We start from the raw sequence: 17126 nt of genomic DNA on the forward strand, positions 1-17126 counted from the left end.
CATTTTCCAGAAAACAATACAAAAATGCTACCTCCCCCTTACTCAGACAAATTCCACCTACTTCAGATGACTTCAGTGGAACTGTTAGTATAACTAAGGTGAACAGGATTTGATATTGTCTAATATATAAGAGCCTATATATTCTGATATTTGTTTTCTGCATAGTAAATGCAGAAAATAAGTAATAATCTGAGCACAACAGAGTTTAATAGAAAAGTTTTTGTCTAGAGGGAAAACATAATCAAGAACGATAATTAATTTTGAGTAGTAAATTAATTAGGTACTACATTCTCTCCACTTTTCATCTTCATTACCAAGCTATACAAGTGAATCATATTAATGATCCTGCTTGAAATTCCTCTGACATTGCTGATTTATTAAAGCATGGAAGATGGATGCAGAATATCTATGTCAGCAACGTGGTTGGCAGATCTTATGTTTCACTCAAGATGCTGTCAACATAAAATAAAAAAACACAGATGTTACAGACTCAGCAATGTTACAATCTCAGCAATACACTCTGTACCTCTTTGTGTAATTATTACAAAGTAAATTTGCAGTAAATAAGGATGAGATCTTAAAGAGCTAATCATTATATATATATATATATATAGTACCTTATGTTTAATATTTAGACTCTGTGCCCTGGTCAACCTTCACTGTTTGTTGCATGTTCACTAAAATTAAGGCTCTTTTTAGCTATATTCTAAGGATTCTAAAGGAAATACGTAAACAAATATTCCTGAGTAGTTGAAAGACTTCACAGTAAGGGCTAGATTAAAGAAAACTGCAGATGCTGCACAAGTAGTTCATACCATTCAAAATGCAGTCGCAGAACCTTTCCTTCTTTTGGCCTTGGGCATTAAGCATGTATCTATTTCTGTTATCATTATACCCCACTGGCAACTTAAATTCATCTGTGTCAAATTTTAAATGGGTTTTGGAATGCAATTATATTTCTCATGTTTATTCATGGGTAACTTTTGAGTTGGTCCCAACAAGAGAGAAGGATTTAGCAAATATTCTGAGTTTATCCTATATCTACCTTTTGGACTTTACAACTAGGTATCATTAAAAATCAAAATGTGCTTCAAGTTACATACAAAGATAAACAACTAAAAATAAGGGGATTATCAAAATGGTAAAAAAAAATGGTTAAGAAACTATTCAAATAACTCATGTTCAGTGCTCACATCTTTCTATGTTTCATCTTAAAAGTTCAGTTAACAAACGGTTTAACCTATTGTCTCAAAGGCTGAAGATCTTTGTAATAGGTAAACATGGTTTCCATTTTGGTAGCAAAACAACCCCAAATAGATTGAGGCTGACTAAGGGCTTGTCTGCATAGGGAAATTGACTGGTTATTCTGCTGCAGCTATCCTGGCATAACTCCCCTGTGACTTTATTCCAGAATAATTATTCTGCTGTAGCTATGTCAGTCAATTTCCCTGTGCAGACAAGCCTTGAAAAGGATTGAGGGGGAGGGGGACGGACGGACTTATTTGCGTATCTCCCAGGACCACATAACCAAGCCAATATGAGTTTTGAAAGACGGACAAATCACATGTTCTTACAAAAAGGACATTAATGTGTTTGGGCTGGAGATAAGACACAAGCACAGCAGCCGAAAGCAGTGCCTGAGAGAAGGAGGAAAGAATATCTGAAATCCAGGCACTTTCTCTGTGTATGCGTTGATGCTGCTTTTCCTGCTAATCCATTTTTGTTGCTGGCAACTTCAAAAAGTATTTTCCATTATAGAAGTCATTTATATAGGCTAACCTGCCATGCTGTTTTCAAATCTGGCCACCTTATCTTAAAACAAGTTATAGAAGAGTTCAGAAATGGGTAATAAAAAGGAGTAGAGTCCTGGAAAGACTTCACATGAGGAGGGATTGAAAAGACCGAGACTGTTTAGAGAGAAGACAAATAAGACAGGACATGATAGAGGTGTACAAAATGATGAATGGCGAATAAACTCATTTGGTAGCTTTAGCAAACAACATTAGAGGAGCAATCAGCAGATGCTAAGATGCAGGCTACGTGAATCAAGTTTGTGAGCTGTGGGATTACAAAGGCACAAAGGGAATTCTTCCAGACTTCTGGGATGTCTTGTGGTGCAGGGGGATTTTGAGACAAAGCCCAAATGGAGTATCTCTGGCCTGCAATTAAAGCTTGTAACCCCAATGGTATTGCACTGGGTAAGAGGGGCTTTTAAAGCCAAAGGTCAGTTTGGACCCGTTCTTTGTGCAAGCCAGTACTTTTCCCTCATGGCTAAAATCTCTCATTCCAAAACCTAAACTTTTGCATTAAAAATAAATATTAAGGCCAACATTTTAAATCTGGTTGCTTAAAGTTAGGCTCCCAAATCCATATTTAGGCAACTAAATATTATAGTATAGGTTTCTAGAGTTACTCGAGTGCTCTGAATCTACAATCAATAGTGCAATACTGAAACCGGATAGGAAGATTCCAGATATATTGATCTGATTAATTATATGTACCTGAAAAGGCTCAAATTGTGCTTCTTTCCTTCCCCTCCCCTCCCCAGCAGGAATTCCTGTTCATAGGCAGCTAAGGGCCATCAGATCCCAAAACATATTAGTAATGCCTGATATTCATTGGACTATGTTCTGGTACTCACCCCAAAATCACTTTGAAATTAACTTTATTTATTAGTTGTTCTGTGTGGTTTATAAATAAAGTAAGAGTTAGATGGATCCACAGATTTGGAAATTCTAAATGTAATGTAATTTGGAAGCTTAGGGTAAAATATACTTACATTGAGGTACCCCTCTATTTTATAGACCTGCATGAATTAATTTTTTTTACTTTAGACCATAACTTTTGCTGTACTAGGGATTGCATTGACAACATGCAGGAGCCCAAATGCTGCACCTAATCTGCGTCTACATTTACACAGAATTTTAATGAAAAATAAATACAGTTATTTTATTAATATAGAGTGATGTACTGTAAGTGCATGCAGAACTTCACATAAAGTAGACACAATATGCTTTGAAGATTTCAAGGTGTGGAGTGTCCATGAAAAGACGAAAGTCAACTTCCTGAGATCCAGCTGTATCTTAGAGGTGGCCATGTGCACTGCAGAATGCAAGTCCAAGTCTGCTAGTTGATCATGGGGATATGTTCAGATTAGCTGCCTTCTCCTATAACTCTAGCAAGTATTTATGGAACTCCAAAGGGTTTCCTTCACAAAACGGGTATTGAAGCATTGTGAATAAGCTCTAGAGAACTTTGGTTTCAGCTTCAAGGTGATCTAAAAATGGACCTGCAAACAACCAACATTTTGAACCCATCAAGGGAACAAAGTTGAAGCTAATATAATCAGCAGTAAAATAGTTTACATTCCATTTAGATGAATAAGGACTGTACATACCACCTCAGATCTATTATTTCAGGCCATCAGCCTCCCAGATTAAAACTTTGCTACAATGGCTCATGTCAAGGTTCCTTCCCCACTCTGAACTCTAGGGGACCTGCATGAAAAACCCCCTAAGCTTATTTTTACCAGCTTAGGTTAAAAACTCCCCAAGGTACTAACTATTTTACCTTTTGCCCTTGGACTTTATTGCTGCCACCACCAAGTGTCTAACAAATATATAACAGGGAAAGAGCCTGCTTGGAAATGTCTTTCCCCCCAAAATCCTCCCAAACGCTACACCCCCTTTCCTGGGGAAGGCTTGATAAAAATCCTCACCAATTTGCATAGGTGAACACAGACCCAAACCCTTGGATCTTAAGAACAAGGAAAAAGCAATCAGGTTCTTAAAAGAAGAATTTTAATTGAAGAAAAAGTAAAAGAATCACCTCTGTAAAATCAGGATGGTAAATACCTTACAGGGTAATCAGATTCAAAACATAGAGAATCCCTCTAGGCAAAACCTTAAATTACAAAAAGACACACAAACAGGAATATACATTCCATCCAGCAGAACTTATTTTATCAGCCATTTAAACAAAACAGAATCTAACGCATATCTAACTAGATTGCTTATTAACCCTTTACAGGAGTTCTGACCTGCATTCCTGCTCTGGTCCCGGCAAAAGCAACACACAGACAGAGAGAACCCTTTGTTCCCCGCCCTCCAGCTTTGAAAGTATCTTGTCTCCTCATTGGTCATTTTGGTCAGGTGCCAGCGAGGTTATCCTAGCTTCTTAACCCTTTACAGGTGAAAGGGTTTTTCCTCTGGCCAGGAGGGATTTAAAGGTGGTTAGCCTTCCCTTTATATTTATGACAGCTCACAATCACATGCTTTTTGGTAAGGGCCAGAAGGTTGCTTTTTAAAAAAATGAAAGCATCCATTCTGAAGAAACTGACTTGTGTTTCTGATGGGCTGAAATTTGTGGAGCACAGTTTCAGAGATATTTATGTATGTAACAATTTATTCCTTATGGACAATAAAAGTTAATGAGGAAAATAAGCCTAACAAAGCATGTTAATAATAAGTAGAAATGGAAAGCATAATAAATAAGGATGAACAAATTAATTAGGGCTAATAAAAGCAAAACCCAATCCTGAGCCAAACCAACATTATTCAGATTCAGACTGGTTTGGATATTCTCCCCCATCTAGAACATAGTTCCTAAATGTGGCTGCTCTTTGTACCTCACTTGCAGATTTCCCTTTTTTGAAGAACTGGGGCCTAAAATTGCCTCCTGATGTGTGAAATGTAACCCAAAGAAACAAGGGTAGTCCAAATAAAGCACGGTGCTAAAACATACAATCCTTACATAATCTTCAGCATGCATACTACTTAATGCATATCCACAGATTGCCATTATTAAGCTATCAGGAGATGCCAATGTTTACCACACAGTGGCATCTGAGAAACCACAATATTTTCCTAGACTTAGAATACCACATAACTATCCAACCCCGATGCCACAATGTTAAATGTAGTATATGTTGACTTCTTATAGGACAACCTGTGCGTGCATATTATTCTGCCTTTGTATATTGTGTGTAACTTGCCTTATTTACTGACTGTGTTTGGTAGAATTTGAAGTTAATGCATAAAGTTAGGCACCTGCATAGTCTTTGCAGGACCCGGGCCTTAGTTTGTCATTTTTCTTTGGTAAGTGACCATCAGAGTTTTCCTAAATTAAAGAAACTCCGCCAAATCCTTGGCTGGTGTAACTGGCATAGTTCCTCTGAAGTTAATCGAGCCACACTACTCTACACATGTGGAGGATCTGGACCAATATGTCCTGTGTTAAATAAATTGTAATATTGATGATAAAACACAGTCCTAACTGGGAGCCACTTCCTCTTCCTATTGGAGTCAATGGGGGTTTTGCCATTAATTGAGTGAAAGGAGGATGAAGCCTGAAAGCTGGAGAGAGATGTGAAAGACCCTGTATTTGCAGGTCCAGCACTGCACTTTTTCTGTAAGCTGTCAATACAGTCTTCAGTGCACTACCATGTGGTAATGTGGTCAGACTAATATGCTCATTCCACCTTTGCTTTACTTTTAATGTGTCCTACCTACGGGGCTGCAATAGGCTGTGTGACCTGTTCCAATACGTCTATGTTAATAATCTACCTCAGTGTATTTTTATATTTGTTTCCTTGTTAGGTCTTGGCCATTGATACTTTCCAAGTTGATTTAAAAAAGCAACTGGGAGTTTGTCTGCTTCTTTTTGGTGAGATCTGTGTGCTACATGAAACATACATATTTGCTGAGAATGAGACTACTAGCAGGGGAGTAGTCAGGATTTACTATATTTACTACCTTGTAAATTCAGGCAGGATTCTGCATATTGCCAGAATAAGTGCTCTCTTGCAATTTGTGTTCTATCTTTCCATTCCCTCACCCTGGATTCCTTCCTGAAAACAGTCCTCACACACATACCAGAGGCAAGTTCAACACCATAGGCTTTCTTTACAACATACTTTACAAGTGTTTGTTCCACACAGCATTTAGTGCTGACTACCAAGGCACAGGACAGGAGGGGGAGACAGATTAGATTTTGGGCTCCTTCGTTCTTCGTTGCAGCCTTCCCTCCCTTCCCCTCTGTCTTTCAACCATCCTCAGCTGAGGAGTTGAATCCTCTTTTTGCTTGTTTAATCACCTGTTACTTAATCAATTATCTCATCCCTTTGGCTCAGGTAGGGGATGCTTACCACGTACAAAGAGTGGTGAGTTAGCCCTAAGCTACTCACACTGTGTCATGCCATTACAAGCAGTGCTGGAATTGCTGCCAACATTCTGCTGCAACCAGAAAGTGAAGAAAAATGTAAAAACAGAGGAAGAGACAATAAAAATGTACCTAAACTATTCTGAACCTCAAAAAGAAAACAAAAATTGGGTGTGATCTGAACTGTCTCCAAAACGTCAGATAAGTTCTTTTTCAACTGAACCAGTGCACATATCTTGTAAGATTCCAGCACTTATAAACAGGTAGTTAATGATTATAGAGTATAATGGTCAGAGGAGCAGTTCTAAAATCTCCATGGTCGTTCCTGGAAGTTCTTGTAACAAATACTTGAAGTGCTACTGTGACTACTATCTGTTTTCAAACTAGCACCTTTTTCTCATTATCTTCGTAAATATTTTCCTAAAAATACCATCATTATGGAAATGAAATAATTTCAAATGCATTCCTATGACAATAGATACGGACAGGTTTGATTAAGCATTCTCTTTCCCTTGGTGACTCTATATATGACATATCTATGAAGATACGTATACATATATTTATGGAGTTTATACAAGAATGGATGTCAAATTATATCCTTCTAGTTGTTTCAAAACTGACCATCTATGGTTATGAACCTATGTTCCATTCCTTTTGATTGATCTCATTCTATCCCTTATCTAATAGGTTTATTTTATTTTTGCATTATTCTTGCTATTCAAACTGCCTATTGGATACTCTGATTACACAAGCTTACAATATAAAATAATATAGTCACTGCAGGATGAGCTAAGGATGGAGTAAGCCCTGAAACAGTGAAAATATCATAAAGAACATTGAAGAAATTGATACAAAAGGCTGAGGAGATTCATGGTAGAAATTATGTAAAACAAAATTGGCACCATATGACTCTATACACAGATAAATATTTATACATTAGACAAGTAGGGATAGATGCACTGCAGGTCACATGTACAGGAAAGTACATGGTGAACCTAGAAAAAGTAAGCGTAGGAATAGAAGAATAGTAGCATTAATCAGAAGGGGAAAGCAGACATGGGGCCAAGTTCTCTGCTGGCACAGTTCCTTTGGCTTCAGTGGAGATACACCAGCAGAGAATTTGACTCAGTGTGTCATGCTTGCAGCTAAAATCATCATCAATAGTTTAGAAGACCAGAGAGTGGTCAAAAAGCAATTATATTTACAGTAAAGGCATTAACATTAGGGTTAGGAACATTGTCTGTAAAACACCCAATACTGGCCTTTCCACAGTAACTTTGGGTTCTCTTTCCTGATACCTCAGCTAGCAAATAAACAGTAGATATTGGCTGCAGCTGAATTTAATATAATCATTTATTGACCAAAGAAGTACATATTGAGCAAAGCTTCGGCAATGTCAGTATTTAATGTGAGCAACAATAAATCTGGCTGAAGAAAACTAGAAGTCAATATATGTATTGCTACATATATTGTATTTTAAAAAGTAGTCCTGACATGGATATTAATCTAATTTTATGTAAGCTCTTGGGACTTTTTAAGTCAAGTTAGAAGGCAGTATAGCCATGCTGTAGGTAATACGTTCTATTTTCTTATATTCATTATCATAGTGGTGCCCTACTGGAAAAAAAGCTCATTGGACAGCAACGCTGAATAATGCTTTCTATTAGAGATGCACAAAAACTGAAGAAAAAATTTGTGAGCATTCATTTGATTTTAAAAATGATGTGCTCCAGCAACAATTACATATCTGTAGCATCTAAGTGATCAGGTTATCATGAATGTATACAGATAGTGAATTTTAAACTCACATATACAAGACTTTGCACTGGAAACTGAATATGTCTCTACGTAAAAGAATAAATGGACACAAATCAGACATCAAGAATTATGACATTCAAAAACCAGTCGGAGAACACTTCAATCTCTCTGGTCACTCGATTACAGACCTAAAAGTCACAATTCTTCAACAAAAAAACTTCAAAAACAGACTCCAACGAGAGACTGCTGAATTGGAATTAATTTGCAAACTGGACACCATTACATTAGGCTTGAATAAAGACTGGGAGTGGATGCTCAAATAAATTTGTTAGTCTCTAAGGTGCCACAAGTACTCCTTTTCTTTTTGCGGATACAGACTAACATGGCTGCTACTCTGAAACCTGAATATTTTATACGGTATAGGACACTATATGGCACAATAAGGGGACAGAGGTCCCAAACTTCCTTCCAAGGCTTTTGAGATAGAAACATTTAAATAGGAAAGATATAAATTGTATCACACCGTTAGCAGCTAGAACTCCACATACAGAATAATGATATTTCTAGGAGTTATCATGAGCTAGGCCTCAAAAAAAACATGAGATTGCCTGAAAAATCATGAAGAAAAAAATAAATTTTAGGTTCTCTATATTCACCTTCTCTTTTCTAAGCCTTTAGGGTTGACATTTTCAAGATTTTCTCTTCAAACTTTCTTCCTGTAAATGAAAGCTGAGAGTCTCATTTAATCACATGACTCCAGTAGCTGGAGCTTTAAGAAAACACACCAAATATCTCAAGACTTGTGGGTAAAATCTCAAACTACTCAAATTACAAACTGGAGATGCCTTCCTGAGCTACAAGTAACAAAGGGAGAGAGTGGCCCCAGTGAGTTTATCTTCACTAAACTCTGCACCAATGCAGCTGCACTACTGTAGTGCTTTAGTGAAGATGCTACTATGTCAGTGGGAGAACTTCTCTCATAAGCATAGTTAATTCACCTCCCCGAGAGGCGATACCTGTGTTGATGGGAGAAGCTCTCCCGTTCACATAGCGCTGTCTCAGTATAACTGCATTGTTTAGGGGTGTGGATTTTTCACACCCCTGAGCAATGTAGTTATTCTAATATAGGTCTGTAGTATAGACCTGGCCTGTGCCACCTTTTGCAAGAGTGCAGTACATAGTTCCAACCACAATTAAGTAAAGGTGCTCAGCTCTTCTCAAAAATCATTTTCAATTAGGTGTCTAAATATGAAGTTAAAAACCTGATATTAGGCATCCAAGTTTGAAAACTATGGCCTTATCCATTTATAAAATGGGTATAAATCAATGGGAATTGTTCAATGTGAGCCAGACTCTGGAAAATTGGCATTGCTCAACCCCCTCCTCCTCCCAACCAACAGTTGCTCTTGTTTTTAGTAAACAAAAATATCACTGAAGTCCCCCTTTGAATCCTCCATGTTCCACCCCTCTCAACCCCCCTCCCCATCTCCACTCTCCTCAAGAGGGTTGTGTGAGGTGTGCAGTCCCTGTTCTCTCAGCATCTGAAGCTACTAATTCCGGGAGATCTAGTACAGTTATGCGGGAGATGGAGTCCTTTCCAGCCCACAGTGATTGCTACAGCTCAAAGTAGACTCCAAGATTTCTCTGACTCATGCCCCTGGCTCTAATGAGCAGATCTCTAGGCCTCCAAGCACTCCCAAGCAAATCCCCTTGCTCTATTTCTCACTGTAATTCTCACATGCCACAGTGTGAGATATAGCCCATCTCCTAGATCATTAAGTCCCTGTGGCTCTAACTTCTTACAGTTCTAGCTTTAAATTCTCCTCTGCTTTTAAGTAAACTAGCCTTAAGATTGTCAGACTGGTAGAAATTGTTGTTATTTTTTAAAAAAAAGTAAAGATGGGTGACTCGTCCTGCCAGGTCTGTTTTCCCAACTCAGGTGCCTTCCATTGCTCTTTGGTACAGATTTCATCCTTGTGTGCATATCAGTATGTCCAAGGTGAAATGGTAGTCAGCCTGCTGACTTTGATTGATGAAAATGCACGCATATTACAAATACACAGTTGTCTGTTACCTGATGGTAGGCAGCCTGATAGACCTATTGTTTTGAGAGTGATACAAAGTCAATAAAATCACATACCACTTAAGAAGTCACATGCTCCACTGGCACTGCAGGTCCAAACCCAAACCCAATCTTACAGTCTAAGGCTTACTTGTCTCCATTGCATGCAATAAAACGAAGAACTGAAAATGGCAAAGTTTACAGAGATACTTAACTGTGCTGCCTTGCACCTAAACTCAGATTTCAAGCTTCTACTCTTCTACCCCATTAAGATGTTGGGTTTGTTTGGACACAGAATTTTGATTAGCGATAAGGAGCTTTGCCAGAATTTCACCCCAGATATTTACTATAGATTAAAATTGGGCTCCAATGGAGTTAAGTGTCACTGACGTTCCACATGAGAAGTTGTGGAAGAAAGTCATGCTTTCTTTACATCAGAACTGTGTGTTATTTAACAATTAGTATTAGATTGCTGTATTCATACGACTTAAAGCTATGATACTGCAAGGTAAGGAGGTAGAATTCTAAAATACTGGATGCATGACAAGAGCTGGCAAGAACTGTGGAAGATCAGTATAAAGGGTTTTATTTTTTATGTTTGTCATTGGGATGGCCTGCATCAGACAACCAAAACAGATGAATTAATGAAAGGACAGTCATACTCCATGACTTAGTTCTAGCAAAGGGGTTGGTGACCCCCAAATTAATGCAATTTGTATAAAGATACTGTGCCTCTAGGGTTCAGGGCTAGGCTAATTTCACTGAACCATTTCCCCAACAACAGTATGTTAAATCCAGGTTGCTAATCCAAGGAATTTGATCATGTATCATTTCATTCAAACTTTGGCTCAGGACATGCCTGATTTTGTAGTTTTAGACTTGGCTGAAAGAAATGTTTAAAAAAAATTCTCAGAATACTAGATCCACAGCTGTGGAAATTAGCATAACTCAATTGACTTCAATTGATTCACACTAGCTAAGGCTCTGACCCTTGAAGTGTAATATAAAATTGCTTGATACTGTAAAGTATGCATTAAAAATAAATCATCAATAATAGAGGTGCTGCATATACTTGTACATTACAGCAGATTGATCTTCAAAAAATTAAGACTTACTCTAATTTTAAGAGCCAAATTCAACCTCTGTTGAAGGATGAATTTGGCCTATACATTCTATAATTTATTATGTGTTGTCATGTGGTAAAATCTGAATACTGCACCAAATGCTCTTTCCTTGAATGGATTGTATGTCATAACATTGTTAACTCAAGGGGAGTTGATCTGAAACCTAATTGATTAGAATGTCTTCACATTTCTGGTGTTGACACTGGGATTTTGTGGCTTCTCTATGAAGGAATATAACAAATTATATGTTGTGGGAAATATACAGTAGCAGTAGAGTTCCTGCTACTGTAGAGTTATTTCTGAATTTAATCAAATATTTTCTTTGAATTCTAAGGCTGCACTGTTATGTGCTGTAATTTACTGATTCTCTTCAGAAGTAGCTGGTGAGGGAGCAGCTAAGAGGCAGTAATATGTAGCAATATCCTCTCCAGAAACCTCTTCATGTTAATTTAGACGATTGATTAGGTTACTGAGAAGATTACTTCTTTGGAGTTTTTCACTTTTCTACCAGTTTTCATCACCGCTTTTCTAGGTAAATTGAAGAACTTAGCTCACAGAGTCAGAAGCTAATCCTCTGAGTAATTTACAATTGGTGAGAGACTTGAACGTTTTTCCTACCAAAGCATTATATTTAATCTTAAAATACTAAGTAAACAAACCCAAACGAGAGCTTGCAGTTAACATCAATGAGTGTTACGGACTGCAGGATGGCCTAATCCATTTTGAATTTTCAGAGAAATTAATTCCAGACAGCTAGTAGGCCAAATGCTCTTCCCTTAACTTACGTGGCTAGCAGCATGTAAATTAATGGAACTGTTAGTGTCTGGAAGGCAAGCAGGATTTGGCTTAATCTATTAATTTGGTGTAATACTAGGAGTAAGCTCATGCTTCCTCCTAGTATTTTGATCTGAAAAATCATAAAATTGCTATTCCTCACAAAATCACTGTTGAAAACAGAACAGAAAACCTCCATGCATGTCATTTGAGAGGGTGGGAATGAGAAGAACATACAATGGATTACCTGTTTCCTGGGGAACTGTTTTTTCTTATATTTGGTCTTCTGCTTTGGTGCGGCGTATTTGATAGGGGTCCAGATATCACATTTTAGTGAGGGGAGGTTGGATGGTTTTGAAAAATGGTATAATTATAAATTTACAGGCAGTTTTCCTGGCTGCTGAAGAAGACAGGAAGGATGGTCTTATGGCTCAAAACTTTTGGGTTCTAATTTCAGCTGTGTGTCAGATGTCCTGCCTGACACTGAGAAAGTCACATGCAGGGGAATCTTCAAAGGGGAGAGTTTGGGCAAATGACAGGGGATTGGAAAATTTGAGTATTTGAGTCTGTAAAGTATGTAATAAATATAAATAACAGAGGTGTAACATATACTTTTATTACAGCAGATTGATCTGCAACTAAAGTTACAAGGTGTTGTGGAAACAGGGTGACCAGACAGCAAATGTGAAAAACTGGGACAGGGGATGGGGGGTAATAGGAACCAATATAAGAAAAAGACCCAAAAATCAGGACTGTCCCTATAAAATCGGGACATCTGGTCACCCTATCTGGAAATGGGAAGCATTAAGCTTAAGGGAATCAGTGTTGGAGTTCTGAAAATGCTCTATATGCACAAACATGAATGGAGCCCCAAACAGGCCACCTATGGCAGCGCAGGCTTTTGAAAATGTTGGTGTTAATCTGTGTGGGTGAAATCCTGATCCTAGGGAAGTCAATGAGAGTTCTGCCATTTACTTCACTGGGGCAAGGATTTCACCCTCTGCGCCTCAGTTTCACATCTGTAAAATAGGAGGAATAATAATCCTTCCTTATGTCTCAGGGGTATTGTGAAAACCAATTCATTATTGTTAGAGAGACTCTTAAATACCACAGTGGCAGCATCATAGCCAAGGATGTATCTAAATAAAAGTTCTGTGTCATGGTAGTAAAAATGATTTGTATAACAATAAAATACATTTATTTTGTAATAGGTTTTATATAGCACTAATTTTTTTTCCCCACTGGTATAAATTGATACAGAACTCCTGTACTTTTAATGAATCCATGCCGACTGGTAACGACTTGGAAACATGAAATGATACTAAGAGCTGCAGGGTATCGGTATTGAACACATTGCTACAGGAAGATTATTTCTGGAAAAAAATGGTAGTAGCCAAGATATTTGAAAGAATAAGTATTTTCAACTTTCTGACCAATCCAGTTGCTTTTTTCCTCCTGATTCAACTAAATAGATAACCACCTTTCACTGATTAAAATGATGAATGTATGTGTTGGGATCTGGGAGTTCTCTTCCTTTCAGTCCCAACAACAATATCAAAAGTACTTGTAATATACCATACAAGCTAACAGTGATCTTCATTTGTAAATTCCCGTATAATTATCTCTTTATTATATAAATTAAAGGGAGAATTAATGTTACAGCTAATCCAAATGAAGTGGCCAGAACAAAAAGAAAAACAGTTCTATTAATTCAGTTTGACACGTGGCTCTTTAGTATGACAGCAGGCCTGGGAAGTGGAGGAGCTTTTTGACAACATATTAGTAAATGAAAATTGGTTCTTTCACGATACAGGCAATTCATTCCTCCAAACTTGCCATGATGTCAGTTGTGATTGTGCCATGCTAACAACAACGTACTTTACCTCTTGTTCCACCTTCACTCCTTTAAAGGAGAGGCTGACAAATTAAAAATAATTAATTATGAATTTAAGGAGCAGACGCACTTGTAATTATCTCAGACATGCAGTGATTATGATAAGATCCCCTGAGGGGATCAGCTGGAGTGACTTCAGACTCCACGGTAATCGTTGAAAGGGCAACTAAATTACCTCCTGTCCCTGTGTCAGCAGAGCTTGAAATGTACAGCTACAATAATTGTGTCCGAGCATTGAGCAAGACTAGAAGCTGAGCAGGTATTTTATTTAAGGGAGGTTGATTCATGAGCGTTGGAAAGACTGGGAGGCTGCAGAAGGGGGAACAGACAATCTTCAGTTACAGTAAAAAGACCGGTTTCAGAGTAACAGCCGTGTTAGTCTGTATTCGCAAAAAGAAAAGGAGTACTTGTGGCACCTTAGAGACTAACCAATTTATTTGAGCATGAGCTTTCGTGAGCTACAGCTCACTTCATCGGATGCATTCTGTGGAAACTGCCCTAAGATGAATGTAAACAATTTTTTTTAATGTGGGATTTGAGCTTATTGCTACTGCTCCTTGCAGTGCATTTAACAATTAGCTTTCTTTGACTTGCTAGTATGAACCCTGGGCTATGGGAGACAAAGTGTAAAATAAGCGGTGATCCTGCAAATACTTATCCATGCAAGTAGTTCTATTGACTTCAGTGCGACTAGTCATGAATAAGGCTTACACATAAAAGTACATTCCCAGGATTAGCCCCTAAGAACTGGGCACAGCAGTTTTTTCCTCAAGTTAAAAATTCCCATGGAAGCAATAGAAATCACATGTAACTTTTCATTTTAAAGTAAAGCATACAGATTATCTAACATACTCTTTGCAAGGAAAAACCTGTATTCTGAAATACCATTTGCTAGGTTTAGCACTTTTATCAGGGACTGGAAAGCCTTGGATATCTCAAAAAAGGAAAGGAAAGGAAATCAGAATTTTTTTTAATTCATGCTAAAACAATATATTTTTCCATGTTGTCATAAATATAAAGGGAAGGGTAAACACCATTAAAATCCCTCCTGGCCAGAGGAAAAACCCTTTCCTCCCGAAAAGGGTTAAGAAGCTAAGATAACCTTGCTGGCACCTGACCAAAATGACCAATGAGAAGACAAGATACTTTCAAAAGCTGGGGGGAGGGAGAAACAAAGCCTTTCTCTCTCTCTCTGTCTGTGTGATGTTTTTGCCGGGGACAGAACAGGAATGGAGTCTTAGAACTTAGTAAGTAATCTAGCTAGATATGTATTAGATTCTGTTTTCTTTAAATGGCTGAGAAAATAACCTGTGCTGAATGGAATGGATATTCCTGTTTTTGTGTCTTTTTGTAACTGGTTTTGCCTAGAGGGATTCTCTATGTTTTGAATCTGATTACCCTGTAAGGTATTTACCATCCTGATTTTACAGAGGTGATTCTTTTTACTTTTTCTTCTGTTAAAATTCTTCTTTTAAGAAACTGAATGCTTTTTCATTGTTCTTAAGATCCAAGGGTTTGGGTCTGTGGTCACATATGCAAATTGGTGAGGACTTTTATCAAACCTTCCCCAGGAAATGGGGGGTAATATTTGGGAGGATTTTGGGGGGAAAGACGTTTCCAAACTAACTCTTTCCCAGTAACGAGTGTTAGACGTTTGGTGGTGGCAGCGAAAGTCCAAGGGCAAAAGGTAAAATAGTTTCTACCTTGGGGAAGTTTTAACCTAAGCTGGTAAGAATAAGCTTAGGAGGTTTTCATGCAGGTCCCCACATCTGTACCCTAGCATTCAGAGTGGGGAAGGAACCTTGACACATGTACAGGCATTAACAAAAAGGGTTGAAAGGTGTGTTCCCATTCCTAGACAGAAAAGCAGACCTCTACAAAGTACCAACCTCCCTAATATTAGTTCTTGAACCACAACCATGTTTATCTGATTTTCTGTCTGCCGTTGCAGCAAATGAAATCTGCTGAAAGCAAGCAGACCTACAAGAACCAACTCTGGAAGAGACACCTGAGTGCTGCAGAAACCAGAAGTGAAATCCTGGCCTTACTGAAGTCAATGGAAGTTTCACCCCAGGATTTCCCCCCACCTGCCTTTCCTGAATGGCATATGTTACCCAACCTAGGATAATATAATTTGTTAAACAATGTGTATATAAAACTGGAAATTAAAAACAAGGAGGAGGAGGGAAAGCTGCATTCTGTTACTAACCAATTAATAATACATAGATTTATCTTGCTAAACATAATCAGTGAGCAAAATAAAGGAGAAAATAGGAAACCTATGTTACTTTCAATATTTGGATACAAAACAGAATTCTGGAGGGTGCTTTATGATGTATCAAATTGAACTGTAAGAAAGTGAACCTAAATCAGTAGGCAAGAGATTTTCAAAGACACAGACAGCAGTTAGATAGCTAATTCTCATTGACTTTCCATAGGCATTATGTGCTTAGTGGCTAGTTCTGCCTTTCAAAATCTATGGGCACCTATGTGGTGTTGAAGATCCCAACCCATAGTTAAAGTTTCTGTATTTCATTTATGCAAGGGGTGCTGCACGCCCACTTACTCATTCCTGGAACAGACCAAGGCCAGTTCTGGGGAGAGGGCAAGCAGGACAATCACTCAGGGCATCAACTCCCGGGGGCATCAAATTGCTGTACTGCTCAGTGTTTCCTCTCCTCCCTGCACTTTGCTCCTGAGTGGCCAGCTCAGCTGCTCAAGGCGGGGATGGGGATGTTTTTCACCCTGGCCAGCTAAATGGTTTAGATGACTTCTGGAGCAGAGGGTGAGTAGGAACAGGCAATGGCAGGAGCTTTGCCGCCCATGAGAGTTGGATGAATAATTGATTTTTCAGTTTGGTGGCAGTTCTAAAAAATGCTGGGGGGAAAAAAAACAGGTTAGGGATTAAATGAATCTGAAATTTTTCAGAATTTGTGGTGAATTGAAAAAAGTCTGTTCCAGAGAAGGGATTTGAACCAGAATCTCCCACATTCCAGGTGAGAGCCGCTGGGCTGTTGGTCACAAATTGTGGGGAGAAGGAATCAGCACCACCAACTGCTACCTTTTGCGAGTGGCCAGAATTATTACTATCAAATTTGCAATTATTTTGAGGTTGACTAAAACTGCATTTTTTGTCAAATAAACTATTCATCCGAAAAACTTTGGCCAGCTCTCCTGGCCAGTGCAGCTGAGCTGGAGCAAGGGGCAGTAGCAAATTACTACCACTCCCTCTCTCCATAAAATAAGGAGGAAGGAAAGTAAGAACTGTGCCTCAGAGCCATGTCTCTGAGGCACATGGCTTCCTCAGCTACCCCTAGGGTGTAAGCTTTCATAGCTAAAAACCCACTTCTTCTTT

General features: G+C 38.4%; 1 long non-coding RNA gene across 2 annotated transcripts in view; it reads left to right on the forward strand.

The window, feature by feature from the left end:
* LOC141995611 (uncharacterized) overlaps nt 1-16034 on the forward strand; it is a 32832-nt gene extending 16798 nt beyond the window's left edge. For both annotated transcript variants that reach the window (XR_012641371.1, XR_012641372.1), the window contains one exon: nt 15723-16034. This is a non-coding gene — a long non-coding RNA (uncharacterized LOC141995611). The remainder of the gene's footprint in view (nt 1-15722) is intronic.
* Nucleotides 16035-17126: the final 1092 nt, after the last annotated feature.

The sequence above is a fragment of the Natator depressus genome, chromosome 11 (genome assembly GCF_965152275.1).
Source record: "Natator depressus isolate rNatDep1 chromosome 11, rNatDep2.hap1, whole genome shotgun sequence".
Classification (NCBI taxonomy): domain Eukaryota; kingdom Metazoa; phylum Chordata; order Testudines; family Cheloniidae; genus Natator; species Natator depressus.